General features: G+C 38.5%; 1 protein-coding gene and 1 pseudogene across 25 annotated transcripts in view; both read left to right on the plus strand.

Moving 5' to 3' along the window:
* The window catches only part of NRG4 (neuregulin 4), a 138,610-nt gene that overhangs the window by 85,593 nt on the left and 33,030 nt on the right, over window positions 1-19,987 (plus strand). The gene's annotated exons all lie outside the window — the stretch shown is intronic.
* Window positions 3,429-3,533, plus strand: LOC129483571 (uncharacterized; annotated as a pseudogene).

Raw genomic sequence — 19,987 nt, forward strand, 5'->3', positions numbered from 1 at the left:
CTACATGATGAATTGTATTATTAGTCCTGATTTTGAATCATTCTTGTATTTCTGGAGTATGGCCCACTTACTATTCTTTTAGTGGTCTGCTGATTCTTATTGTATTTTATTGAGGATTTTTGTGTTGATATTCGTGAGAATGACCTATGGTTTTCTTATTGGTACAATCTTTGTTAGGTTTTGGGATCGATAATATCCTTCTTTCATTGAAGGAGTTTGAATATTTTTCTCCTTTGTCTAAGTTTTAGAATGGTTTAGCATTAGAATTATCTAATGTTTAAAGTCTGGTAGAATTCTCTATGAAGCTGTCTGGATCTAGGTTTTCTTAGCAATAGTTCCTAAATTTGTTTTATGGAGAATGATCTATTTGAATTTTCTTCTCTGTAAATCAGTCTGTATTAAATTTTCTTTTTCTTTGGGGGTGATTTTTTTTGTAAATTATATTTTTAAGCAAAATTATCCAATTCATCCAGGTTTTCAAATTTATTGGTAAATAATTTATCAAAATAGCCTCTTTTCTGATTTTAGAACATATTATCCATTTCTGTGGTTAAATTTCCTCTGGCATATCTTCACTTATATTTTGTAGTTTGGCTATCTATTTTGCATAAAAAACAACCCTAAAAATTAGTAGCTTCAAAAATGACCATTCGACAGGTATTTGGGCTGGTCTCACCTAGGCAGTTCCACTCCATGTGGTGTCATCTTGGGTCACTCACAGGGCTGCATTCAGCCTTCAATAGCAATTTCCTCATTGTACTTGCAGCTGCTACTAGCAGTTTCCTTACTGCCCCTTAGGCCTCCACCTACTGCTTGGTCCAAAGTCCAATGCTGCAAATTTTTAAGTTTTTAGTTACACAAACACCTTACTTCTAGGAACCTTACTTCTAGGATTATCTGTTTCTGTGTAACATACTACCCCGAAACTCAGTGGCTTAAAATAGCAACCATATTATAATTTACTCAGAATTCTTGGGAATTCAAGCAGGTGATGCTAGGTGCTTTTTCTCCTCTACATGGTGTTGGCAAGGGTTACTCAGGAGCTGTGTTCAGCTGGGTGTTTGGCAGGATCTGAAACATTTAAAGTAGATTCAGGTCTCTCTCCCCAGAGGATAGTCAGACTTCATATGTGGAGACCAAAAGGGAATATTCCAATAGATGACAGTGGAAGCTGTTGATCTGTTAATGCCTAACTTTAAGAATTATGAAGCATCATCTACCATATTCTCCTTGTCAAAGCAAGTCATAGGGTCACTCAGATTCAAAGGGAGGGGAAATAGACCCCAGCACTCAGTGAGAGGAGTGACAAAGAATTTGTGGCCATCTGCAATTCACCAAATGTGCTTTCTCTCAAGTTCATGTCATTTCATTTTACTGAGAACCAGCTCTTGGATTTATGTATTTTAGTTTCGTTCTCTTTTTCTAACTCATTTATTTCTTCCTTTATTAATTCCTTCTATTTACTTTGGAATTATTTTATCACTCTAAAAAATCTCTTTTCCCCCACCTTTGTCACTTTTTATTTTTTTCTTACAGGGCTAATGAATGTTAGTAATACTTAATAGTAGAAATCAATTTATTAGAACTGAGTGAAGTCTCTGAGGGATGTAGGAGGCAAAGAGTGATCGGGAACTTGAGACCTTGCCTTGACATCTCTGCACTAGGGTGTCCTAAGTACCTTTAGGACTCTGGGCTCTGGATGCTATGTGGCAACAGAAAATTGAAAAGTGAAGTGAAAGGATGCCAAGGAAAACTTTGAAACACTTTACCCTTTCACTTGGAGATATCCTAGATTTCACCTGACATTCATACTGAGTGTATTCTTCCTTATACTTTCTGCTGGTTTGCTGTATTTGATTATACCAGTTGAGTATCCTTTATCCTAAATGCTTGAGATCAGAAGTATTTCAGATTTTAGACTTTTGGATTAGGGATACTCAACTTGTATGAACTAACATCAGTAAAAAAAAAAAAAAAAAAAAATCCCCAAAGAAAAAAATGTATTCATTTTGAATTTACCCAGTATTTTTAAACCCACCCACATTATTTCTGCTTTCGCTAATCTCCAATTTTGTTTTCCGTATCTCTGGAGTCCAGACATTTTGGAAAAGCTGAAAGTTTCTTGTGTGCTTTGCAAAATTCCTTGACATGCTTTTCCATTTATTTTTGTTCTGAAATGAACTTTTTTACTACTGAACATGGTTCTTGTTCAATTCTAGGTTTAGACCATTTTAAGCCAAATTCTTTCTCATAAATGTATTTTGAACATGCTAAAAGCTTATCAGGTGAAAAATAGTAAAAACAGTCAATAAAAGTTAGGTAATATTTAGATACTTCATATATAGCCACAAACATCTTTCAAGAAAAAATGATAAATTAGTTGACTTACCAATAAAATAATTCTGAAAGTCTCCCATGTGGCGGCTGTAGGATATAAAAGCTAACAAAGAAGGTTAAGTTACCATTTGCAGTACAATTTCAGATAAACTCTTTGTAATTTGTCTTGTTTTAATAAGAATTAATTAAATTGATTGAGAATGGGCATATATAGGAGGCAAGAAATTTATGTAATGAAAGCATAATTTATTAAATTTACTTTGACACACAAAAAGTAAACATTAAAATACAGTATATTCAGTTTGATTGACTTCTTATTCAAGTTAAGCTCTTAATATAATATCCAGAAAATAAAATGTATCATAGTTGGGTGAACAATGAATGATCATTGTTTACAACATTTTTTGGGGTCAGCATTTTACTGGTCTTATGCAATTCAGTTATGATTAAAGCCAGAAATGTAACCTTTTCAATAAAATGTAAACTTTTAAACCAGATTTTAATTTTAGCTATTTTGACCTTGACAAATAATAATTAAAGGGGCACCAAGATAAAATTATCTTGTTTGTGTGTTTCTCTTCAAAACCCATATGTTCAAATAAATGTTATTAAAACAGCCCAACTACAGAAAAAGAGAGGTCAAAATCCACCCAATTTGGAGATAAGAAAAGAACAGTATGAAGAGTTTTGCTGACAAAACCACAGGCAAATGCTATCAACTGTCTAACTATACACTATACACAAAAATGGATTAAAGACTTAAATGTAAAACCTGAAACTATGAAACCATTAGAAGAATGCATAGGAGGAAATGCTTCAGGACACTGATCTGGGCAAAGATTTTTTTTAAGTAAGACCTCAAAAGCACAGGTAACAAAAGCAAACATAGATAAATGGGATTACATCAGGCTGGTAAGCTTCTGCTCAGCAAAGGAATAGCCAACAGAATGAAGGGACAACCTACAGAATGGGACAAAATGTTTGCAAGCTATCCATCTGACAAGGGATTAGTAATGAGAATGTATAAGGAACTCCAACAATTCTGCAGAAAAAAAAAAGCCCAAATAATCTGATGAAAAAAATGGACATATAGCTTTGTGCAATGGCAGTATTGTAGCCAATGAGGTTTATCTGAGGTGCAATTATTGCTAATTGAAATAAGGACATATAATCTGAATAGACATTTCTTAAAAGAAGGCATATAAATGGCCAACAGATGAAAAAAATGTTCAACATCGCTAACCATAAGGGAAATGTAAATCAAAACTACAATGAGATATCATCTCACTCCAGTTAACACAGCTACTATCAAAAAGACAAAAATAATAGATGCTGGTGAGAATATAGAGAAAGGGGAATAGTAGTACACTATTGGGAATGAAACTAGTACAGCCACTATGGAAAACAGTATGGAGGTTCCTCTAAAAACTGAAAATAGATCTACCATATGACCCAGCAATTCTGCTGCTGGGTATATGTCTCAAAAAATAAAAAGTATATCAAAGGGATGTCTGTACTCCCATGTTTATTGCAGCACTATTCACAATAGCCAAGATACATAATTAACCTAAGTGTCCATCAACAGGTGAATGGATAAAGAAAATGTAGGTATATACACAATAGAATATTATTCAGCCATAAAAAAAATGAAGTCCCATCATGTGTAGCAACATGAATGGAGCCATAGGTCATTATGTTAAGGGAAATAATCTAGGCATGAGAAGACAAATACTGCATGCTCTCACTAATATGTGAAAGCCAAAAAATACTGATCTTAGGGAGGTAGAGAGTTGAATATGGATACCAGAGGCTGGGAAGGGTAGTGGGTGGATGTGGGGAAAACAAAGAGAGGTTAGTGAATGGGTACAAAAATACTGTTAGATTTATTGTATATTTCAAAATAGCTAGAAGAGGCTGGGCACAGTAGTAGCTCATGCCTATAATCCCAGCACTTTGGGAGGCTGAGGTGGGCAGATCACTTGAGGTCAGGAGTTGGAGACCAGCCTGGCCAACATAGTGAAATCCCATCTCTACTAAAAATACAAAAATTAGCTGGGCATGGTGGCAGGCACCTGTAATCCCAGCTACTTGGGAGGCTGAGCCAGGAGAATCGCTTGAACCTGGGAGGCAGAGGTTGTAGTGAGCCGAGATCACACCACTGCACTCCAGCCTGGGCAACAGAGTGAGACTCCATCTCAAAAAAAAAAAAAAGCTAGAAGAGAAGATTGGGAATGTTCTCAAAAGAAAGAAGTGATAAGATGGCCAAACAGGAACAGCTGTGGTCTGCAGCTCCCAGGAAGATCAATGCAGAAGGCAGGTGATTTCTGCATTTCCAACTGAGGTACCCGGCTTATCTCACTGGGACTGGTTAGACAGTTGGTGCAGCCTACAGAGGGTGAGCCAAAGCAGGGTGGGGCGTCACCTCACCTGAGAAGCACAAGGGGTCGGGGAATTCCCTCCCCTAGCCAAGGGAAGCCCCGAGGGACTGTGAGGAATGGTGCATTCCAGCCCAGATACTATGCTTTTCCCACGGTCTTCACAACCCGCAGACCAGGAGATTCCCTCAGGTGCCTACACCACCAGGGCCCTGGATTTCAAGCACAAAACTGGGTGGTCATTTGGCAGACACGGAGCTAGCTGCAGGAGTTTTTCATACCCCAGTGGCGCCTGGAACACCAGTGAGACAGAACCGTTCACTCCCCTGGAAAGGGGGCTGAAGCTAGGGAGCCAAGTGGTCTAGTTCAGTAGATCCCACCCCCATGGAGGCCAGCAAGCTAAGATCCACTGGCTTGAAATTCTTGCTGCCAGCACAGCAGTCTGAAGTCGACCTGGGATGCTGGAGCTTGGCCGGGGGAGGGGCATCTGGAGGCTTGAGTAGGCAGTTTTCCCCTCATGGTGTAAACAAAACTGCTGGGAAGTTTGGACAGGGCAGAGCCCACCACAGCACCACAAAGTGGCTGTACCCAGACTGCCTCTCTAGATTCCTCCTCTCTGGGCAGGGCTTCTCTGAAAGAAAGGCAGCAGCCCCAGTCAGGGACTTACAGATAAAACTCCCATCTGCCTGGGACAGAGCACCTGCGGGAAGGGGCGGCTGTGGGCACAGCTTCAACAGACTTAAACGTTCCTGCCTGGTGGTTCTGAAGAGAGCAGCAGATCTCCCAGCACAGCGCTTGAGCTCTGCTAAGGGACAGACTGCCTCCTCAAGTGGGTCCCTGACCCCCATGCCTCCTGACTGGGAGACACCTCCCAGCAGGGGTCAACAGACATACAGGAGAGCTCTGGCTGGCATCTGGCGGGTACCCCTCTAGGATGAAGCTTCCAGAGAAGGAACAGGCAGCAATCTTTGCTGTTCTGGAGCCTCTGCTGGCGATACCCAGGCAAACAGGGTCTGGAGTGGACCTCCAGCAAACTCCAGCAGACCTGCAGCAGAGGAGCCTGACTGCTAGAAGGAAAACTAACAGAAAGGAATAGCATCAACAAAAAGGGTGTCCACAAAAAAATCCCAGCCGAAGGTCACCAGCATCGAAGACCAAAGGTAGAAAAATCCACGAAGATGAGGAAAAACCAGTGCAAAAAGGCTGAAAATTCCAAAAACCAGAACACCTCTTCTCCTTCAAAGGATCACAACTCCCCGCCAGCAAGGGAACAAAACTGGATGGAGAATGAGTTTCACAAATTGACAGAAGCAGGCTTCAGAAGGTGGGTAATAACAAACTCCTTCAAGCTAAATGAACATGTTCTAACCCAATAGGAGGAAGCTAAGAACCTTGAAAAAAGGTTAGAGGAATTGCTAACTAAAAGAACCAGTGTAGAGAAGAACATAAGTGACCTGATGGAGCTGAAAAACATAGCACGAGAACTTCATAAAGCATACACAAGTATCAATAGCTGAATTGATCAAGTGGAAGAAAGGATATCAGATATTGAAGATCAATTGATGAAATAAAGCATGAAGACAAGATTAGAGAAAAAAATGAAAAGGAATGAAATATGGGACTATGTGAAAAGACCAGACCTATGTTTGATTGGTGTATCTGAAAGTGACAGGGAGAATGGAACCAAATTTGAAAACACTCTTCAGGATATTATCCAGGAGAACTTCCCCAACCTAGCAAGACAGGCCAACATTCAAATTCAGGAAATACAGAGAACACCACAAAGATACTCCTCAAGAAGAGCAACCCCAAGACACATAATTGTCAGATTCACCAAGGTTGAAATGAAGGAAAGAATGTCAAGGGCAGCCAGAGAGAAAGGTCAGGTTACCTATCCACAAAGGGAAGCTCATCAGACTAACAGCGGATCTCTCTGCAGAAACTCTACAAGCCAGAAGAGAGTGGGGGCCGATATTCAACATTCTTAAAGAAAAGAATTTTCAACCCAAAATTTCATATCTAGCCAAACTAAGCTTCATAAGCAAAGGAGAAATAAAATCCTTTACAGACAAGCAAATGCTGAGAGATTTTGTCACCAGCAGGCCTGCCTTACAAGAGTTCCTGAAGGAAGCACTAAACATGGAAAGGAAAAACCAGTACCAGCCACTGCAAAAACATACCAGATTATAAAGACCATTGACACTATGAAGAAACTGCATCAATTAACAGGCAAAATAACCAGCTAACAGCATAATGACAGGATCAAATTCACACATAACAATATGACCTTAAATGTAAATGGGCTAAATGCCCCAGTTAAAAGACACAGACTGGCAAATTGGATAGAGTCAGGACTCATTGGTGTGCTGTATTCATGAGACCCATCTCACATGCAAAGACACACATAGGCTCAAAATAAAGGAATTTAGGAATATTTACCAAGCAAATGGAAAGAAAAAAAAGGAAGGGGTTACAATCTTAGTCTCTGATAAAACAGACTTTAAACCAACAAAGATCAAAAGAGACAAAGAAGGATATTACATAATGGTAAAGGGATTAATGCAACAAGAAGAGCTAACTATCCTAAATATGTATGCACCCAATAAAAGAGCACTCAGATTCATAAAGCAAGTTCTTAGAGACATACAAAAAAGACTTAGACTCCCACACAATAATAGTGGGAGGCTTTAACACCCCACTGTTAACATTAGGTCAATGAGACAGAAAATTAACAAGGATATTCAGGACTTGAACTAAGCTCTGGACCAAGCAGACCTAATAGACATCTACAGAACTCTTCATCCCAAATCAGAAGAATATACATTCTTCTCAGCACCACACCACACTTATTCTAAAATTGACTACATAATTGGAAGTAAAACACTCCTCAGCAAATGCAAAAGAATGGAAATCATAACAAACAGTCTCTCAGACCACAGTGCAACCAAATTAGAACTCAGGATTAAGAAACTCACTCAAAGCCACACAACTACATGGAAACTGAACAATCTAATCCTGAATGACTACTGGGTAGATAACAAAATAAGGCAGAAATAAAGAAGTTATTTGAAACCAATGAGAACAAAGACACAACATACCAGAATCTCTGGGACACAGCTAAAGCAGTGTTTAGAGGGAAATTTATAGCACTAAATGCACACAGGAGAAAGCAGGAAAGATCTAAAATCAACACCCTAACATCACAATTAAAAGAACTAGGAAGCAAGAGCAAACACATTCAAAAGCTAGCCGAAGACAAGAAATAACTAAGATCAGAGCAGAACAGAAAGAGAGACACAAAAAATCCTTCAAAAACTCAATGAATCCAGGAGCTGGTTTTTTGAAAAGATTAACAAAATAGATAGACTGCTAGCCAGACTAATAAAGAATAAAAGAAGAATCAAATAGACACAATAAAAATGATAAAGGGAATATCACCACTGATCCCACAGAAATACAAATTACCATCAGAGAATACCATAAACACCTCTACACAAATGAACTAGAACATCTAGAAGAAATGGATAAATTCCTGAACACATACCCCCTTCCAAGACTAAACCAGGAAGAAGTTGAATCCCTGAATAGACCAATAACAAGTTCTGAAATTGAGGCAGTAATTAATAGCCTACCCACCAAAAAAAACCCAGGACCAGATGAATTCACAGCTGAATTCTACCAGAGGTACCAAGAGGACCTGGTACCATTCCTTCTGAAACTATTTCAAACAATAGAAAAAGAGGGACTCCTCCCTAACTCATTTTTTGAGGCCAGCATCATCCTGATACCAAAACTGGCAGAGAGACAACAAAAAAAGAAAATTTCAGGCCAGTATCCCTGATGAACATCGATATGAAAATCCTCAATAAACTACTAGCAAACTGAATCCAGCAGCACATCAAAAAGCTTATCCACCATGATCAAGTCAGCTCCATCCCTGGGATGCAAGGCTGGTTTAGCATATGCAAACCAATACATGTAATCCATCACATAAACAGAACCAATGACAAAAACCACATGATTCTCTCAGTAGATGCAGAAAAGGCCTTCAATAAAATTCAACACTCCTTCATGCTAAAAACTCTCAATAAACTAGGTGTTGATTGAACATATCTCAAAATAGTAAGAGCTATTTATGACAAACCCACAGCCAATATCATTGAATGGGCAAAAGCTGGAAGCATTCCCTTTGAAAACCGGCACAAGACAAGGATGCCCTCTTTCACTACTCCTACTCAACACAGTATTGTAAGTTCTGGCCAGGGCAATCAGGCAAGAGAAAGAAATAAAGGGTATTCAAATAGGAAGAGAGGAAGTCAAATTGTCTCTGTTTGCAGATGACATGATTGTATATTTAGAAAACCCTGTCGTCTCAGCCCAAAATCTCCTTAAGCTGAAAAGCAACTTCAGCAACGTCTCAGGATACAAAATCAGTGTGCAAAAATCACAAGCATTCCTATACACCAATAACAGACAAACAGAGAGCCAAATCATGAGTGAACTCCCATTCACAATTGCTACTAAGAGAATAAAATACCTAGGAATATGACTTACAAGGACAAGGGATGTGAAGGATCTCTTCAAAGAAAACTACAAACCACTGCTCAAGGAAATAAGAGAGGACACAAACAAATGGAAGAACATTCCATGCTCATGGATAGGAAGAATCAATATCTTGAAAATGGCCATACTGCCCAAAGTAATTTAGAGATTCAGTGCTATCCCTATCAAGCTACCATTGACTTTCTTCACAGAATTAGAAAAACCTACTTTAAATTTCATATGGAACCAAAAAAGAGCTTGTATAGACAAGACAGTCCTGGACAAGAAGAACAAAGCTGAGGGCATCACACTACCTGACTTCAAACTATACTACAAGGCTACAGTAACCAAAACAGCATGGTACTGGTACCAAAACAGATATATAGACCAATGGAACAGAACAGAGGCCTCAGAAATTACACCACACCTCTACAACCATCTGATCTTTGGCAAACCTGACAAAAAACAAGCAATGGGGAAAGGATTCTCCACTTCATAAATGGTGTTAGGAAAACTGGATGGCCATATGCAGAAAACTGAAACTGGACTCCTTCCTTACACCTTATACAAAAATTAACTCAAGATGGATTAAAGACTTAAATGTAAGACCTAAAACCATAAAAACCCTAGAAGAAAACCTAGGCAATACCATTCAGGATGTAAGCATGGGCAAAGACTTCGTGACTAAAACACCAAAAGCAATAGCAACAAAAGCCAAAATTGACAAATGGGATCTAATTAAACTAAAGAGCTTCTGCACAGCAAAAGAAACTATCATCAGAGTGAACAGGCAACCTACAGAATGGGAGAAAATTTTTGCAGTCTATCCATCTGGCAAAGGGCTAATATCCAGAATCTATAAGGAACTTAAACACATTAACAAGAAAAAAACCAACAACCCCATCAAAAAGTAGGTGAAGGATATGAACAGACACTTCTCAAAAGAAGACATTTATGTGGCCAACAAGCATATAAAAAAAGGCTCATCATCACTGGTCATTAGAGAAATGCAAATCAAAACCACAATGAGATACCATCTCACGCCATTTAGAATGACAATCATTAAAAAGTCAGGAAACAACAGATGCTGGAGAAGATATGGAGAAATAGGAATGCTTTGACACTATTGGGAGTGTAAATTAGTTCAACCATTGTGGAAGACAGTGTGGGGATTCCTCAAGAATCTAGAACTAGAAATACCATTTGACCCAGCAATCCCATTACTGGGTATATATGTAAATCATTCTACTATAAAGACACATGCACACGTATGTTTATTGCGGCACTGTTCACAATTTTACTCTATGAACTTAGATTTTTTTAAATGTTTCTTAGTTTTGGTGAGAAGAATTTGAGTTTAGCACATTTAAAGCACTAGAAGTCCAATTTCCTTTTTCTGGGAATTTTAAGAATATTCAAATTACATAAGAACTTATTTATCTCTATAAGTCAGTAAGAACAGAGCTCCTTGAATTTAAGAGACATTATACTGTAATAATATCCTCTGTAGATAGGATATTATATCTCACATAATGAGAGGGAAAGGCCTTTCTGAATTTTGGACACGTAGAGACAGAGCTTACAGCTTCATGTCTACAAGTTTGGCACAAGTCAAGAGTATACACAGAAACACAAAATCTCTCTTGTCCAAAATCAAAGAGGTGTTCTCCTTCCCAGTGGGCATAACATATTTAATTGATTTGAGCTTAAAGAAAATAGGCAAATTTTTTTTTAAGTATAACGAGATTCTCTGTCATCTCTCACCCAATAGGGATAGATCTATATCACCTTCTACAGAGATCATGAGATGGTCAAACTGTAAAAACCAGAACCCTTATTGTTCTTACAATTAATAAGGAACTGATTAATAAGGGAACCAATAGATGTCACAACTGGCTTAAAGGAGAATTCAAACCACACACATATGTACAGGTAATCAAACATGTTGAAATGAATTTACAAATAGGTATGAAACTAGTCGGTATCCACAGGGCAATCTGTTGTATTATACTGGACAAAATTCATTTGCATTAGCGTAAGTTTTCTACAATTTAGAGAGTTGTAAAATAGCTCGAAGACAGTGAAAATCGCAGGCACTTATAGAATCAGATAACCCAGAACGGTGCATTTGACAGGACACCTGGTCATCTTTTTCTGCTGTCTGCTTCAGTCTTTCTCTAGAGAACAATCCAGGAAGCAATCCTTGACTTCCTGGCCAACTTAGACACAAGGTCAGCCAGGCCCTAATCTTTCAACATTTCAGCTGGAACTTACGAGATTCTTGGAATAAGCATGGGGGCAAGGGGTTTGTCTTCACCTATGCCTGCATCCTTAGCTAGGTGAGGCCTTTTCTTGCTGTCTCACTTTCCTCCATGCATCTTGTGACCCATCCAGAGGATCACTTCAAAGCCAAACATTGCACAGTGTGGAGGTGGGACTCTGATGGGAGGAGGTTTAACTTGGCAAAGAATTACCATTGGAATAATTATCCAGAGTGACCTGGTAAGGTCTGGTTTCACCAGGGCCCTCCCTGAGGGTCATTCCCAACCAGTACCTGCCCACAGAGCCACAGGCTCAGACCTGGGACGGTACCTGCTGCCTGGGCCGAGGCCCAGCTCTGTCCCCTGTCCACAACAGTAGCAGCCCCAGTCTTTGATAGGTGGAATTATCATTTGTCAGGTGATAAAACAAAGACTGAAATCTATTTAAGAGAAGCAGTTTAGGAGTATAAACATATAATATATGAAAAGCTAGTTATATGAAAGTAAAATGATAAAGGTTGAGTTTCACTTATAATTTGAAAACCAACATTTATTGTGCTTCTTCATTAGACGTGTTGTCTCAATTGTATTTTGGTCTCTCAGCAATTTTGCTGGACCTCGCTATGTGTTTTACTAAACTCAGTTTTCAAAAGGAGTTGTCAGGATTTTATGAATTGTTTTATTAACCCTAGAAATTTTTAAGGCTTTCTTAAGATCAGATGGTTAAGGTAGACCGGCTCTTGGCACTCTTATTAGATAAGACTTCTGTCTTTTCATCTGTAAATTTAGTAGAAGGTTGTAGCTCAAAGAAAAAAGTTCAGAATGCCTCTGCGATATTAATTAAAACAAAGTCCTCTCTACTTTGACTTTTGGCACCATACCATATGCTTTTAAACATCAAGAATTAGATTGATCTTTAGAAACACCTTAAGAATGGGAATAGCAGCCTTGAAGCTTATAATAAAAGAACAGTTTAAAATGCATAAAACAACTCCTCTGTTTAGCTATATATTTTGTTAACACTTTTTATTTTAGTAACCTTACTTCTGATAAAGATTCTTCATTAGTGTTCTCGGCAGTAACAACTGATACATCTTTCTTGACCTCACCATGCTTAGAACCAAACTTAAAAAGAGTATAAATTTTATTTAACCCTCACATTTTGCCAGACCACTGTGCTTACAATAAGCACACATGGCAGGATATGGTGATGAAACTATGGGAACATACTTACCTGCTCTCTTAGGTCTACTTCTCTTTACCTGAGTTTGTCTTACTGATTTGTGTCACATATCCAAGAGTAGAAACTACCTTTCAGAACTAACTCAGGTTAGCTGAGTTAAAGTCAGAACTAACTCAGGTTTACTGTTCAAAGAAGCTGAAGGCTAATGAAAGGCAACTCTGAAGTTTTTTTCATTTTCTTCTTATTGCTGCATACTGAAGCTATACCAAATTATGCATTTGCTTCCAGATTTTGGTTATCCTTTTGATTACTGTCTTTATCATCCATTATTTTCTCTGGAAGGCAGCTAGCAAATACTCCATTATGTCATCAGTAAGAGTTCATTTTCTACGTAGGAATACCATGCAGAGTAACAACTGTGACTTTTGCCCAGCTCTAATACTTAACTTCTTTTGTCAGGAAGTGAACTGATGCTGGCTTCTCTTTGTCTTATTCCAAGTTGGGGCATGAAATTTTCCCTGCATTAGAAGGTTGTTGAGACCTGAAGCCTGGGAAGGTAAGATGCCAGCATGAATACTGTCCGTTGAGAACTGTGGTTTAATTGAGTGTCTGGTGATTTAAGAGTGTAAGTCTTTCCAGCTGTTCCTGGTTTATGGTCTTGAACCCTTGAAGTTTTACCAAAACATGAACAGTGAAACACTTCTACAATGGAAAGGTCCATTAACATATTATTTATAATATTTAAACATAATTGTATATTTATTGAAATTGTTACTTAAAGGAAAAATTGACACATAGCAATTTCTATGTATAGATACTTTGTATATACGAGTCTATATGTATCATAAAATGATAAACTAAGAAAAACATATGTACTTTTTGTTTGTAGTTTTACTTTTTCTTCTGATTTTTTAATATAATAGACTTTTTATTTACTTATTTTTGTTTGCTTTGAGATAGGGGTCTTGCTATGTTGCCCAGGCTGGTCTCAAACTCCTGGCCTCAAGCCATCTACCCACCTCAGCCTCCCAAGTAACTGAGATTATGCGCTCGGCTGCATGCCACTGCACCCAGCACTAGACTTTTTTTTTTTTTTTTGATGGAGTTTCACTCTGTCGCCAAGGCTGGAGTGCAGTGGCACAGTCTTGGCTCACTGCAACCTCTGCCTCCCGGGTTCAAAGGATTCTCCTGCCTCAGCCTCCTGAGTAGCTGGAATTACAGGCACCCACCACCATGCCCAGCTAATTTTTGTATTTTTAGTAGAGACAGGGTTTCACCATGTTGGCCAGGATGGTCTCGAACTCCTGACCTCACGTGATCCGCCCACCTCAGCCTCCCAAAGTGCTGGGATTACAGGCGTGAGCCACCGCACCCAGGCTTACACTTTATTTTTTAGATCAGTTTTAGATTTCCTCCCTGATCATTTTTTGAGGCCAGCAAAGTAAGGAGAGTAAAGACTTGAATCATATATTTTGTTAATATGGAGAAAAAAGACAACATTAAGAAAATCAACAAATTATAAAGTTTTGTCTCAGTACTCTCATGACCCAACCAGCATTCTATGGGTATTTTTCCCAAAAAGTCTCCATTGGAAAAGACTGGCGAATGCACACACTCAGTAATGAGGGTCATGTTTTTACACTACTGTTGCTTACTCTCACCATTTGTTCGACATGGTTCTTCATTCACTGTGCCTTAGCTAGTTTTAGTAAATAAAATGTTTCAAATTTTCAGTGATTTACTTAAGCTAAGAAATTATAGTCCTTCACAATGAAATTATAAACAATATCCTTCCTAGTGACAAATATAGATTATTCTCTATGAAGACTTATTTATACCCAACATGTAGTTTATTTAGATACAGTGTAGTTCATTTCAGCATATAAGTTATCTGGGTAACAGTCAATCTTAAAAGAATCAGATTTTGCGGCCAGGCGCGGTGGCTCACACCTGTAATCCCAGCACTTTGGGACGCTGAGGCGGGCAGATCACTTAAGGTCAGGAGTTCGAGACCCACCTGGTCAACATGGTGAAACCCCGTCTCTACTAAAAATACAAAAATTAGCTGGGTGCGGTGGTGCACGCCTGTGGTCCCAGCTATTCAGGAGGCTGAAGCAGGAGAATCTCTTGAACTCAGAAGGCAGAGGTTGCAGTGAGCTGAGATCACACCATTCCACTCCAGCATGAGCGACAAAAGCGAGACTCCGTCTCAAAAAAAAAAAAAAAAAGAAGAATCTAAGATTTTGCTTCGTAACTGGACTTAAATTTACTAATACATTTGATGTACTAATAATTATCAGTTTTTAATGGTGCTAATGTCATACAAATGTGATGTTAAACAACAAAAATTTTGAGATTGAATGTTAGCTAAATATCTCTACAGTATTATTAAGAATCTAATAAAGGCTTTAATGAAGTTACATTTATAGCACTAACTAATAAAAGATGCAAAGGTCACAAGCTAGTCTTCTCTCACTGTTTCTTGGCCTATAAAAATCTAGTAGGGGTTTCATAGGATTTTGGCTACATTTGTGTGTTGTTATATGGCTGTGGACTTTTTTTTTTTTTTTTTTTTTTTTTTGAGACGGAGTCTTGCTCTGTCGCCAGGCTGGAGTGCAGTGGTGCAATCTCAGCTCACTGCAACTTCCGCCTCCCGGATTCAAGCAATTCCCTGCCTCAGCCTCCCAAGTAGCTGAGTGTAGGCGCCTGGCTAATTTTTGTATTTTTAGTAGAGATGGGGTTTCACCATCTTGGCCAGGCTGGTCTTAAACTCCTGACCTTGTGATCTGCCCACCTTGGCCTCCCACATTGCTGGAATTACAGGTGTGAGCCACCGCACCCAGCTGACTTATTAAAGGGATCCAAGCCCATGTTGTTTTCTTGAACACTTCTAATAGTTTTGTTTTTGATTTGTTTTTTCCATTTTTCATGAGTTGCAAATTGAACTTTGATTGACACAGAGTATCAGGTGGAAGCCAGATTTGACGTATGCCAGTATTAGACTTTCTCTTTCCAGGATAGACCAGCCCAAGTGAAGTGGCACTGACATTGCATCTCCCTTTGGTTAGCAAAGTCTTTTATAATATTGTAAACATGGATTTTTTTTCTGAGAAATAATGATAGCACATTTATTGATCACCATGCTCTTAACCTTTTCTAGTTATAAGTTTTCTCAGGTATTTTATTCCTTGTAAACACACTTGTATAGTGTGTTTCAGTGTTCAAAGCACTCTAGACATTCTTACTTGATTCTGACGATAGCCCTGTGTAGTTAAAGCACGTGATGTTATTTTGATGTCACAGTCTTATGTGACTTGCCCAAGATCACATAGCCAACAAGCATGGAAATAGGATGAAGAAACCAGTTGTTTCCAGTTGCCAGTCCAGTCATCTTTCCTGAAGCTAAATGGTGCTCTCTTTGTTTACATGACTAAAAACTGAGTTATTTTATTCATGTGAAAGGTCTCCTATGTTGTAACAACTTCCTTGAATGCCACAGAATCGAATGAATGTATTTCATGTCAATGTACTAAACGTAGCTTTTGTGTTTGGGAGCAGATAATTGGTGGTATTCAGCCACAAAACCAATTTGTATAACTTAGATTCTGAATTTCGGAATTTCTCACCTACTGGAGTATTTGTACCTGTTCCAGCATCCATCTTCAATTCCAGGAAAACATGGGTGATCCCTTATTGCTTGGTATTCACCTCATTAGATGGCACAACTGTTTGCTACTTGGCAGTCTGTGCAGAAGTAAGGTCCAGAAGTAATTTAGCAAGAGAGTTACTTACATAAAGACTGAGAGCTACGTAGTTCTGGGTAAATGCTGGTGCAACATGACCTCTTTGTGTTTTGTATAAATGCTGTGCTAGTACTACCAGTTGTCTATATCCACTTAATCCACCCTTACTTTTGAAGGAGTCGATTAATTCTGTTTGCCTGAAATTTGATAATTGTGTCATCACTGAAGTCATAACATTTTCATAAATGAGCTAGAGCTTTAAAAGTAGAATCCTTGTACACAGTCATTGGTAGGCAGTGTTTACTTTTTTGTTTGATAAATATCTGAAATTTTAAAATTCATTTTTAGGTTAGCCAATCCTACTTCCTGGATAGTAATGTAATATTTAAATTTGTCTTTGCCTTTCCCTAGGTTCTGGTTTGACCTAACAATGATAAGATTGTTTATCCTTTGAATTTGCTTAAAATTACCATCAGGTTTTTACTTTCCCACAAGAGCATGTGATTGCTTTATCCCAGCTATAAGATAATAGAACAGCCCAGTGTTGCTTGGTTTACTTTGTATGCCTTTTTCTATTTGCATAAACCCTGATCTGATTACAAACTTGTATTTACACCATTCCCTTGACTCCTTCCAACTCCAAGTATTTATTGTCCAGTTAAAACATTTATGGTCATATAAGCTGGCTTATCTTTTTTTCTTTGAAATTTTTTTTTTTTGTTTTTTGTTTTTTGAGCCAGAGTCTCACCCTGTCTCCCAGGCTGGAGTGCAGTGGCTCGATCTCGGCTCACTGCAAGCTCTGCCTCCCGGGTTCACGCCATTCTCCTGCCTCAGCCTGCAAATAAATAGCTGGGACTACAGGCACCCGCCACCACACCCAGCTAATTTTTTTGTATTTTTAGTAAAGACGGAGTTTCACCATGTTAGTCAGGATGGTCTCGATCTCCTGACCTCATGATCCACCCACCTCGGCCTCCCAAAGTGCTGGGATTACAGGCGGGAGGCACCGCGCCTGGCCTCTTTTTTTCCTTTTTTTTATTTGGAATAGCCTCTCACTCTGTTGCTCCAGCTGGAGTGCAGTGGTGCAATCATGGCTCACTATAGCCTTGACCTGGGCTCAAGTGATCTCCCACCTCAGCCTCCTGAGTAGTTGTGACTACAGGCGTGGGCCACCAGCCAGCTAATTTTTGTTATTTCTTGTAGAGACGGGGTCTCTACCATGTTGCCCAGGCTGGTCTCAAACTCCTGGGCTCAAGCCATCCTCCTGCCTCAGCCTCCCAAAGTGCTGGGATTACAGGCATGAGCCACTGTGCCCGGCCTGAATTTCAATCTTGCTTAAACTCAAACAGCCTTAAGAAATCTGAGCAATGAGTTTATAGCTTTTAAAAGAGATCTTCCTTATCAAAAATAATTATACTGTCTCATTTCAGGATTACTTATCTATGGTTCTGGTTATTTTTTCTAGAATGGAAACTGAACCCCATCTTTAACATTATTTAAAAACTTGAGAGTTATTTTAAAAGTATGACAGGAATTGCTCTCACAGCTAAAATTTTTCCTAAAAAATCTTTAGCAGTCCAAATAATTGTTACCTACTTAATTCTATTTTAAAAAAAGAGGAATTATGGAAGGGTTTTATTTTATTTTTGTTATTTTAAAGATACTTTTGAAAACTGTTTAGCACCCAGTTTCTTTTACTGTGTGGAATGCTGCCCCTTTCCTTCTGTGTTTATTTTGTGATGGCACATAGATAGATTGTGTTGGTGGTCTCTATGTCGACTTTCTATTGGTGCGTGTGTGTGTGTGTATGTGTGTTTATTCCATTTCCCTTTTGGGAAGCAGGAATTGGAGCTGGAAGAGAAAGAAATAAATTATTTTCATCTAATCTTTTTCTCCTTAGCTTATTTAACTGACTTAAACTATGGAAAAATTGGTAATTTATATTTAAAATTTATAAATTGTGTTTCCCACCATATATATTTTTTATTTATTTATATATAATATATATATGTGTGTATATATTTTTTGAGACAGGGTCTTGCTCTGTCACCTAGGCTGGACTGCAGTGGCATGATCATAGCTCACTGCAACCTCAAACTCCTAGGTTTAAGCGATCTCCCACCTCAGCCTCCAGAGTAGCTGGGACTACGGGTACAACCATGCTTGGCTAATTTTTTTTTTTTTTTTTTTTTTTTTTGAGATGGAGTCTTGCTCTGTCGCCAGGCTGGATGTGCAGTGGCACGATCTCGGCTCACTGCAACCTCCGCCTCCCAGATTCAAGCAATTCTCTTGCCTCAGCCTCCTGAGTAGCTGTGACTACAAGCGTGCACCCACCACACCCAGATAATTTTTGTATTTTTAGTAGAGATGGGGTTTCACCATGTTGGCCAGGATAGTCCCAATCTCTTGACCTCGTGATCTGCCCGCCTCGGCCTCCCAAAGTGCTGGGATTACAAGTGTGAGCCACCATGCCCGGCCTAATTTTTTAATTTTTTGTAAAGACAAGGTCTCGCTGTATTGCCCAGACGGATCTTGAACTCCTGGCCCCAAGTAATCCTCTCTCCTCAGCCTCCCAAAGTGCTGGGAGTAGAGGCATGAGTTGCTGTGCCTGGCCCTCCAAAATATTTTTACTTTCATTTAAATTTGCCACTGATATCCTATCCTTACTTTCCCTACGTCCCCTTAATCTTATCTTTCTGGTAGTTTAGGATAATCTAGACTGCTGCTTTGCTTAACTGATACCGCCCTGGGAAGCTATCACCAATCACATCACTGCCTCACATTGAGTAGGACTTGAAGTTCATAAAACATCTTTAATATGCTCATCTAACTCAAACTGATCCTTTGTGCTATATCTTGATGTTCTTTTCTCTTATTTATTTGTATACTGCTTTATTAGACTATCACATTAGTTGTCAAAGCTAGTAGTTAATTCACATGTTGATTTTCTAGGCCTGTATCCTTATTAGTCTAAGGTGGAAGAAACAGAGATAAAATTTCTAAATACCTACCTAAACTGGAAAGGAATAAGGAAGAGAATTAATTTAGTAGAATCAACCTTTTTATTCTTGACAAAATCTGGTTAAAACAAACTGGTTTTACACACACATACACTTTTTTTACACAGAATTATTGCTGAGTATAGTGTTGTCCAACTTGACTCCATAACTTTTTGGGTTGCTTTATAAATATTAGTTAATATTAAAGTGTTTTTTGTTTTAAATGCTACTATGTTGAAATTGATCTGGTGCCAAACAGTGTCATTCTTGTTTATTTATATCAATCTCTGTGTTTTATAATCCTTTGAACATATTAACAAGGAAAAAGGAATGATTGGTAATACCAAATATTATGATTCTTTGTTATATAGTTTTAGAGAGCTACAGGTAATTGGCTATAAAATATTTGGTTGGCAGTGGAGAATATTTTTTAAATTCTATAGAAAAAAGTAATAACGAGTAAAACTACCAGATATTCAAATATATTATAAAGTAACAGTATTGAAGCAGTGTGGCAGAGGCCCCAGATTAGATGTGTAGGTCATTG

The sequence above is a fragment of the Symphalangus syndactylus genome, chromosome 5 (genome assembly GCF_028878055.3).
Source record: "Symphalangus syndactylus isolate Jambi chromosome 5, NHGRI_mSymSyn1-v2.1_pri, whole genome shotgun sequence".
Taxonomy (NCBI): domain Eukaryota; kingdom Metazoa; phylum Chordata; class Mammalia; order Primates; family Hylobatidae; genus Symphalangus; species Symphalangus syndactylus.